Source organism: Lactuca virosa, chromosome 4 (assembly GCF_052849685.1).
Source record: "Lactuca virosa cultivar CGN04683 chromosome 4, Lactuca_virosa_CGN04683_v6, whole genome shotgun sequence".
Lineage (NCBI taxonomy): Eukaryota > Viridiplantae > Streptophyta > Magnoliopsida > Asterales > Asteraceae > Lactuca > Lactuca virosa.
The window spans coordinates 31143593-31154942 of record NC_136429.1 but is presented as its reverse complement, the minus strand read 5'-3'; positions in this window follow the sequence as shown (position 1 = coordinate 31154942).

The window sequence follows — 11350 nt, the reverse complement described above, 5'->3', positions numbered from 1 at the left end:
CCCCAACTTAGGGTTCGAACTACCACCAACTGGCATTGCAAACATACCTAAACTCAAATCAACTCAACCAGATACATATCATCCCTGACCCTTGGAATGTATAACATAACGTAAGATGATATTCCAGATAAAGACCAAGCAAACTCAAAGAGATTCCGAATCTCAAATGGAGACCTCGGAAACTTCGTAATCATAGTCGCCTCTAACATCAAGAATCCCATGCATATGCACAAGCAATAATTCTGACAGCCCTTTCATAGCAATGATTCTCTATCTAGAAATGAATGGACTACCACACATAATTCTCATCAAGATTTCAACCGGATGCTCATAATTCTCATCAAGAGAATCAAGAAATTTGTGAACCAGCATGCCATTATCTTTTGTGATACTAAAGTTTCTCAAGTCATTAATTAGAATATTAAATCTATTGAAGGAATTTGTGAGAGACTCCTTTTTATAATAAAAAAATACTCATACTTACGAATGAGAGATTTTTTCAAGTTGTTTTCACTTCATCAATACCTTCAAATGTGACTTTGAGAGTGGTAATAATCTCCTTTGTGGAAAAGCAGTTTTCAAAAATTTAATAAACATGATAATGAAGGGCACCAAAAATAAAGATCAAAATGGTGTCGAATGCTTTGATTAAAATAACTCTAGAAGAGTTCAAGGAAGAACTTCTCTGTGAGAGCTAGGTAGGGCGACCAAAACGTTAACCCTAACTGAGACATGCATGCACTATAAATAGGCTAAGCCTAGAAAGTAAAAACCGTGAATGGACATGACCAAACTGGTAAATAAGACTATGCTAGCACATACATTTGACACAATAATATTAAACCCAACAATCTCCCCCTTTGTGTCAAATTCCGAAGGAGTGTCTTCATTGTTGCCTTTTCTGCACCTTGAGCAATCTCGACATCAAATTCAGAAGGGTGTTTCTGACAACGAGGTACCACTTGATCATGTCTGAGAAACATTTATGATCAGCAGCGGTGTTAGCTTTCCAAGCTTCAGTTAAACAAAGGATAGAGGTCAGAGCAGAAGTTGATTATAGGTGTTTGTCTCGCAAAAAAGAACATACTCTTCTGAACTTTTTGACCATCCTTCTGTTGGTACACCACACACCAATTTTCTTTTCGGATTTTACCCAGCTTGAGCTTATGGAGGTCCTTTGGTTCCTCTTCAGGTTTCAGAACCGGCCTTTTCTTCAGAACGAACGCTATTTCTACATCCATTTTCGCAATTTCATGAATGTAGCAAATAAGCATCCTCTGCAGGTGTGCAACAATTGGCTCGTATGTCTTTTTGTCTTTCGATACAATCAAGAATAATGAAAATCTAGTCGTATGGATTCATGCATGGTAAGTCTGCCATAGTGAATTCATCTTCGGTACAACTTGCTCCTCGGAATCCTTTAAACTTTATGTTGACAAAGTTTTCAGTCGGAATAGGTGCATAAACATTCAAAGCAACAATCTTCTGCGAAATCCAAGTCTTGAATTGAGGCTTGGTATATTTAAGATGAAAGAGAAGAGCATATGATTAATATCATAGTCTGAGAGGGGAGACTTCTCAATATTCTCAAAGCATCGAAACAGAAAAGCCCTGGGGCTAATTGGAAAATCAAGTTGAGAATCCGCTACATTACTCATATCAAAAGAAACCGAAGGCTCCAAACAGTGAATGTTTGGATCATCAATAGCTTCCCTCTGAATTCATTCCATCGTCCAAGGAGGAAAGAGCGACTTCTGAGTTTCAAGAGTGACTTTTGCATTTAAAGCTTCAGCTTCTAACTCTTTTCCAAGATTTAGAAGATCATCGAGTTCCATATCGCGCTTCTTTCTCACAAGATTTTCGTCTTCAGAAAGCTCTTCTTCTTCTTCTTCATAAAACACTTTCTCTTTGACTTTACTTGATGCAGAAGATTCATTACCCTTCTGAGCATCTGACTTCGATTTTTGTTCGTGATGTTCGTCAGTCGTTTGCTTTGTTGGGGTTCTTCTTTGTCTCTCCCTTGTTTCCGAAGAGCATCGCTATCCGAAAACACCCTCAATCTGATTTAGCATCGCAAAGACTGGTTTTAGTTTGTCCGAAAGGTGTTGTCGAACTGAGACTGTGAGTAAGGAGTCACGAGTCTCCACAAGCCTGTGTAGGTATTGATTAATCTCAGAAACACAGCTTTTTACAAATGTTTTCTCAGATTCCAAATCATCTAGACGCTTGTTTGTATACTGCAGCTTTACCGAAAGAACCTTGGCTTTCTCAGTCTTTTGAGCCAATTTATCCATGAGACTATTTTCTGTAGCAAGGTCGCTCTGAAGCTTTTCAATATTTGAAATAACAAATGCATTTAGTTCGGTGTTGTCAAGATTGATCTCTGAACGAACTGAGGAAAGAGCCTCCTTCTCAGCCTGCAAAGAAGTCTGAAACCATACAATGACTTTGTTCATGGCTTCGGTGTTGGATTCAGCAGAGGTTCTGAACTCAACCATAAACAATGTAACGTCTTGGTGTAGTTTTTCGACTTTTTCGTTCATTTCTGAAATAGTTTTTTCTGAAGCTTGAATTTCCTTGGTCGAGTCTTCAAGGACTTTCACATTTTCCTTCGTTAGCATCTCAATAGTAGCTTGATGGGATTTGAGCATGTATTCCCAGTGGATGAAGAGGTAGATTTGGAAGACTCTAACAGAGAATCCAACTTTTCATTAACCTGTTTAAATTGTCCTTTTCTCATCGGGGCGTCATCATCATCACTGGTTTGATGGATGGTGAAGGGGCTGAAAACAAAATCTGTAAAGTTTTCTTGATCATCCTCAAAGAGAATATCAGGATCGGAATCGAAGGTGGGAGGAGCTGTAGATGTAACCTCTTCCTGAGACACACCAATATTGGCATCTGCCCCCGTATCAGATACGTTGACATGAATGCCTGAAGTATGTACCGCTTCCGAAACGGACTTGGTGACAGTGACTTCTGGTGTACTAGTGATTGTAGAAGTAGGATGAACAGTGGAATCAGTAAAGATAAGTGTAGAAAGAGGAATGGAGATCTGTGGAAGAGAAACACCCACAGAAATCTTCGGTGGTAGTGGAGTAATGGAAGTAATCGGAATGGTAGTGGTGATCGGAGAGGATGGAGGAGTGCTCATCTGAAAGAAATCAGAAAAGGGAGTACAAGAAGTAGGTGGAGTAGATAACCTCGAAATTGGTTCAGTTGGAGTTGGTTCTGAAGTTGCCACTATTTCTTCTACCTCGTTCTGAATAGTAGCATCCTCTTGAATATCAGTATGAGTTCTGGATTCTGAAGCCTCTTGAATAACCGGAGATGGTGATCTCGGTTTCCTTGCCTGCTTTTTGACCTTCTTGGGAGTTTTCACCACTTCAGAAGGGGCAGCTTTCACTTTTCTCTTTCCTCCCCTCTTTGGTTTGTTTCCTTCCTCGATAGCCTTTCATAGTTCATCTGACATGGGGCGAACACCAGATGAAGGCTGCTTGCGATACTCGTTCACAATCGCATTATCAGAAGGAACTTTTCCCAACATTGCTTCCAGAATTGAACCCACAAAATTGAACTTGCTTGGGTCAAACATCATAAAGGTTGAATTCTGAAGAATCGGAATGGCAGCTACAACCGAATCAGTCATCAGTTGAGCCTTGTAGTGGTTTAGGGCTCGTTTGACAACTAAGGACCAAATTCGAGCACATGAGATCTCGAAATTGCAAGTGGTGGAAGCATTACTCTGAATAAGTTGAGACCACAAACTTGAACCATAATCAAGATTGATTCCATGGTAGAGACCATAGATAATAGTGTAGAACAGCCTGCTTGTGCTGTCAGATCCAACAACTCTTTCAGAAAAGCTCTTGAAAAGAAAAGTGAAGAGCTCGTTCCATATTGGAGGAAGAATGAAAGAACCTCTTTCTAAACTTTCATATTTCTGAAAGACCCAAACTTTCATACTTGACAATATAGTTATTCCAAAACATGTTACATGCATATTTATAAAACAATATCTTACATTGATAGAGTGATTACAAAAGATTGGATACAAACCGACTATGTTTTAATGTTTTACATAACTACCCAGTATATTGTAATTTTATACAAACATAAACCGAAATACAAAAGTAATATTACAACTATTCTAAACCTTTCAATAGTATATGACTATACTGGTTACTTATTCCCTGCAAATTTGTTAAACATTGAGAGGGTAAGCGGTGACGCTTAGTGAGTTCAATAATAGATACAATATAACGTTATGCCATATATATACTTCAATATGGCAGAAGAAAAGGGGAACAAGGATCAACAAAGGCATATGAGACATAACAAATTCCATACTCGATATATATAATCAATAAAGTTTTGGCCCAAATGGCACAGAAGACATACAACTTCGGATTAACATTTTGGTAGATTTCAGGCTTATAACCCTGTCTAACCTTTTGCCAATACCATAGAATAGAAATCATTCTCTTACGGAGACATGTTCTACATGGCCAGTGGCTACATACCAGTACCAATATGAATCTATGTCCTTTCACTGATCACATGGTCAAATGTATTTCTTTTGCTATTAAAAAGAATAACGAATAAAAATAACACGGATGATACTCAAGAATATTATTTTGCTAGAATACTTAGGCTTTCAGCCTTATCTTAGAATACTAACAAAGCCAAAGTGATGCCTATGTCATACACTTCATGGTCAACGGTTCATACCAATACCCAAGTGATGCCTATGTCATACACTTCGTGGTCAGAGGTACAACCTTGCTATAAAAATAGCGGAAATAATCACACGAGATGATAACATGGAAAAGCACATAGCACATATAATACATAACATACAATTGTTCCTATATATTAAACTCACCTTGAAATAACCGGGGGTTAAAATAATAATTTGTGCAGCATTTCGGCTCTAAATATGACTTTATTCGTTGAAAACCGGGAGATTTATTGAAAACCGGGCTCTGCGAAGGTAGAGCTTCAAAATCGAAAATATAAATTTTTCGGGCTTCTCGGGAACTTCGAGGCGTGTTTCGGGCATTGGTATTAATCCCGGGGCTTCGGGGGAGGTCAAAATACTAAAAATATTGATTAAGGGTGAAAAAGTGTCAAAATTCTCAAAATACCCGGGAAGGCTCGCATGGCTCTTATTTATAGGGTGAGAGGCTCGGATCCGAGGGTTGAGAAGGCTGCACGCGGCAGCAGATGCGAGGCCCAGGTGGCTCGGCTCGCAAGCAGGCACGCGCCGGACAGCGAAACCTTGATTCGGACAGGTGGCGAGCTTCGGATTGGTCAGCAGCCTCGGTCGAATCAGGAGGCTACACGCGGGTCGGGTCACGAGGCAAGCATGCGAGATCACGTGACCAGCTTCGGACACCTGTGCGACACGTGTCGCTTCTCGGACGTGCCACGCAGCAGCTTCGGACACGTGGCCAGCTCCGAGCGAGGGTGACGTGGCAGCACTATTCATGCGAAATTTCTCGAAAAATGTGCCCAATCTTGTAAAATCCATAACTTTCTCATATGGGCTCCATTTTTTACGTTCTTTATATGCACGCGTAGAGAAAATTATGCTCTACAACTTTCGTTTAGACTTCGTTGGAAAATTTTGACTTTATTTTTATATTATTATTTTTAACAGACCGGGACTGGTAAATCCGTTAAAAATTCATAACTTCTTCATCCGACGTCCGTTTTCGTCAGACTTTTTACCGTTGTACTGCTAATGACGAGACCTTAGATTCTCATTTAGGTTGTGTCGGCTAAAAATCAATTGATCTAAAATTTGAGTTTTTAGTTGTCTATTGCTAAGCTGAAACTTAGAAAAATCATAACTTCCTCATACGAAGTCAGATTTGGGCGTTCTTTTTATCAAAATTCTCGGTTTAACGAATACTACGGCTTTCATTTAGATCAATAAAGCTAAAAAGTAGTTTATCAAAAACTCACTTTTTACGTCATTCGGCACCGTGCCGGTTTTGTCGCGGATCTTCGATTGGTCATATCTTCTTCGTTATAACTCGGATTTCGACGAGGTTGTCGCCTACATGTTTCTAACGAGATTATCTACAACTTTCAATAGTAAAATTTTACTTATTTCAAATTTTATATTTTCGCTAAATTTCACTATTTGGCTTTTAATTGGAATCTCATAAGACTTTCAATATTTTATGAGTGATTCTAAACATAGTTTTACTTTATTTCTAGTAAAAACTATCTGTTAGAACTCAACACTCAATTTCACATAATATTTCATAATATTTTTGAACTTTTCAAATTACATAACACAATATCAAAACGTGTATGTTACAAATACCTCCTCCTGTTGAGGATTTCGTCCCCGAAATCACAACGATTTAGACAAATGAGGATATTTCGCTCTTATCTCATTCTTATTTTCCCTAAGTATAATTTGAGTCTTATCAGTGGTGTCTTGAATCATTTCAGGACCACCAAGGATTTTCTGTCCTACATTATGCCAACATAATGGTGTTCACAGTTACTACCGAACTCTAAGACATATACACGAAGCATATCTTCTACTGTTTGGATTGTTCTCTCCATCTAACCATCTGTCTGGGGATGATAAGCTATGTTGGGAGCAACTCGAGATCCCAATTCACCTTCATACTCGCCCAAAAGTGAGAAGTGAAGCGAGTATCATGATCAGAAATAATCTTTAGTGGCACACCATGTCTCGCCACAATTTCGTCTAAGTAAACTTGTGTGTATTTCTCCATTAGAATTGTTGTACGTATGGCGAGAAAATATGCACTCTTAATCAGTCGGTCGATAATTATCCAAATGCTATCATTCACAGTTTTCTTCTCCTCTTTCAAGGTATTAACTGTATAAGCCGGATAAGTAGAATATCCCTTCGATATAAATTTACGAGTTTTTAAGAAAGAAATTTATTATTTTCACGGTAGACACAAATAGAATCATCTTCTTCGATAGAGATGCATATTATCTCTTTGTAGAACAAGAGTTTTGCGTGGTTCTTTAACAACCAATACATCCCGAGAATAATATCAAAGTTGGGAAAGGAGATAGGAATTAGGTTAGCAAAAAGATTATAACCTTCAATTCCTGTGACACTATCTCTATAGACTTTATCAGCAAGTAATGATATATTTCCTATGTTATCTATATGAAACGATTGGAAAATTGCGTAACAAGCAATTTGAAAAGAATATGCGAATTTATAAGGCACGAAAGAATCTGAGGCATCACAATCAAATAAGATGTGAGCAGATCTAAAGTTTACGAGAAATTACTAGTCACAACATTCGAGTCCTAACTTACTTCCTCTGTGGTAATCTAAAATGTACGATTTTTTTAACTTTTGGTTTGCCAAACGATTGTCAAACTCTTCGAATTTCTTAATTATTAGCGGTGCTCAAACCTGCACCCGCTTATCGTTCTCTATTGGGCCTTTGATCCTAATCTTTGAGTTAAAACTCAATTCTCATTGTAGACTCCTGCTCCTTCTTGGTTTATAGACTAAACCTAAGATAAGGTCTTTACTTTTGCTATAACAACAACTCGAATGGTCTTATTCTAATGACCTTTGATTTTATAACACACAAGACACATAACGAACCAAACTCTTGTATTAGAATCAGATCAAATAAATCAAGCTGATGGAATAAAGAAAACAAAAAGAATTTGATCAACACGTGGATGCTTCGGAATAGAAAGAATAGCACCACGTATCTCTAATTCGTGCTTTCGGACATACACATCTTTTAGCTTTTGGCACCTCCTCCTTTTTAGTTGGAGTACTCTTTGATTTTTGAACGAAAACTTGACTCTCCGTCATTTGACTAGTAAGAGTAGGGCAGAAACATTTCTTGTAGCTAGTAACACCACATAGCAAGTTACATCTCTGGCTAATGATTGCTCAATTCTTTAATGAAGATTGTTATATTTCTATCGACCATCTCGACCGTCTCCTTCTTGACTGAAGTTTCGTCATTACTCAATACATGAATTTCTAAACCAATCAACTTTATCTTTGTAGATTTATATTAATCGGACTCCACTCTTTATGACATTAAGATTTAAACGATAATTATCTTCTTAGTCATTACCGAAACGAAGGTAACAACACACATGAATAAAACGGAATCATTTACTAGCTTCTTGGTAACCTTGTGACTTTACCTGATCAAAGTGTGAGTCCTGTGCTTCCAGTAGTATAGGCCTCTACTACTATTCACATCTACTCATACTCGTCCCAAGTATTGTCTCGCGGTTCCCAAGTCACCATTCAAAAGTTTTCACAAAGCAACTTTTCACACCTGAGTGTGTTCAAACAAGTACATACAACAATTTCTCCTAGACTCAACTAGGGTTTTCGCGTTTCTATCAAACATATCTTGGATTACCTATACTCGCCTTCTAGGATTCTTCTCACGCATATGCTTGATCTAGCATATTCTAATACTTTTTCATAGGTCGATAGAATTTTACTTCCAATTCTTCATATAAATTCTTTCTCGGGTAGTGTCTACTCTACAAGACACACTATACCAAAATTTACTCTAGCAGTGTAGAGACAAACGGTTTTCAACTACTTGCATCATCTTCTAACTCATGCAAACCATCATGCATATTTGTTGGTTTCATTATCCTTTCATGACATCGTCATTCCTGTATCTGAGTAAGTCTTCTTCTTATGGCTGTATCTTTTAAGTCTACTTCATAGGAGTCTATCCTAAGAAGTCTGCATTATAGCTGCATCTCAGCAAGCTCTACTAGCTTCAACTTGGTTCTCTATCATTCCTAACTACAACATTTCTTCTCATATAATAATATGAGTGTATATCTTCTTCAACTAAGTACTCTACCTTACTTAAACAAGTAAGTTACTTAACCTTTTATTACTAAATGACTTCATTCACCATCCTAATCATGTATGTTAAAGTCGGCTTAACACACAATGGAACTTTCATAAGGATGTGATAGAAGTGAATCATCACTTAGTATTATTAAATACTAAGTCTGAGCATCCTGTATAATGTTACTACTTGAACTACATACTACATCACAAAGTCTTGGCCTACTGAGTCTGAAAACTTCATTAGCCTTTCCTTTGATCTTCATTTAATTCTTCTAAATCTTGTACCACATAAATTTCGATACTGTCGAAGTATTTATCACCAGCTTCGGTTCTTCCGACTCTATAAACAATCACTGCTTCAATCTGGACAGCGGTGGAACAAGTTCATGGATTTGTACCAACACATTTATCTCACCCAAACGTGTTTCAAACGCATATCTTTCTTCCAAAGATGTTATTATATATCAAACATACTTTAAATGTATAATACCACTCTATTGGTATTAATATACTATTTACGATAACACTTTATATTTATTATTTTACGATATCCCGCGATCGTTTATTTATACTTATCGATGTCAACTATCATAAGTCTCTTTATCACTTCGAAAAGTTTCATGTAAATTCTAATACAGAAATTCTTAGAATTCTAAACATAAAATTTTCTCTTCTAAATCAAGGTCGGCAACAGACCGTAAACTTTCTTAAATAATAGCAATAAGGCAAGCCACCTAAGGTATGCTATATTTATTTATCATTTAGCACATATTAGAATATAAGGCATATCTCCTCTTAATATTCTAGTGCTTGTTTCCATTTAGGTATTCAACCTAAGTATACCAGATACACATCGTATCATCTTCACTTAACAATTCATGTTTAAGTCTAGAAATTCTCAAAATTCCTAGTTCACATAAACTAACTCTCTAAAAATTTTGAAGTAACTTAATATCGTAGAATACTAGGGTTTATTACTACCCAATACCCCACTTAAGTATTTCCTATGATTTGTATCCATATATTTACAATGATTCCAGTTCATATATTGAACTTCCAATAGTTTAAGTCTAAATACCAATCCATGGAATTTAGTTCACTTAAACCACTGCTCTGATACCATGATTGAAAGAACTCCTTTCTAAACTTTCATATTTCTGAAAGACCCAAACTTTCATACTTGACAATATAGTTATTCCAAAACATGCTACATGCATATTTATAAAACAATATCTTACATTGATAGAGTGATTACAAAAGATTGGATACAAACCGACTATGTTTTAATGTTTTACATAACTACCCAGGATATTGTAATTTTATACAAACATAAACCGAAATACAAAAGTAATATTACAACTATTCTAAACCTTCCAACAGTATATGACTATATTGGTTACTTATTCCCTGCAAATTTGTTAAACATTGAGAGGGTAAGCGGTGACGCTTAGTGAGTTCAATAATAGATACAATATAACGTTATGCCATATATATACTTCAATATGGCAGAAGAAAAGGGGATCAAGGATCAACAAAGGCATATGATACATAACAAATTCCATACTCGATATATATAATCAATAAAGTTTTGGCCCAAATGGCACAGAAGACATACAACTTCGGATTAACATTTTGGTAGATTTCAGGCTTATAACCCTGTCTAACCTTTTGCCAATACCATAGAATAGAAATCATTCTCTTACGGAGACATGTTCTACATGGCCAGTGGCTACATACCAGTACCAATATGAATCTAATTCCTTTCACTGATCACATGGTCAAAGGTATTTCTTTTGCTATTAAAAAGAATAACGAATAAAAATAACACGGATGATACTCAAGAATATTATTTTGCTAGAATACTTAGGCTTTCAGCCTTATCTTAGAATACTACTGAAGCCAAAGTGATGCCTATGTCATACACTTCATGGTCAACGGTTCATACCAATACCCAAGTGATGCCTATGTCATACACTTCGTGGTCAGAGGTACAACCTTGCTATAAAAATAACGGAAATAATAACACGAGATGATAACATGGAAAAGCACATAGCACATATAACACATAACATACAATTGTTCCTATATATTAAACTCACCTTGAAATAACCGGGGGTCAAAATAATAATTTGTGCAGCATTTCGGCTCTAAATATGACTTTATTCGTTGAAAACCGGGAGATTTATTGAAAACCGGGCTCTGCGAAGGTAGAGCTTCAAAACCGAAAATATAAATTTTTCGGGCTTCTCGGGAACTTCGGGGCGTGTTTCGGGCATTGGAATTAATCCCGGGGCTTCGGGGGAGGTCAAAATACTAAAAATATTGATTAAGGGTGAAAAAGTGTCAAAATTCTCAAAATACCCGGGAAGGCTGCACGCGGCAGCAGATGCGAGGCCCAGGTGGCTCGGCTCGCAAGCAGGCACGCGCCGGACAGCGAGACCTCGGTTCGGACAGGTGGCGAGCTTCGGATTGGTCAGCAGCCTC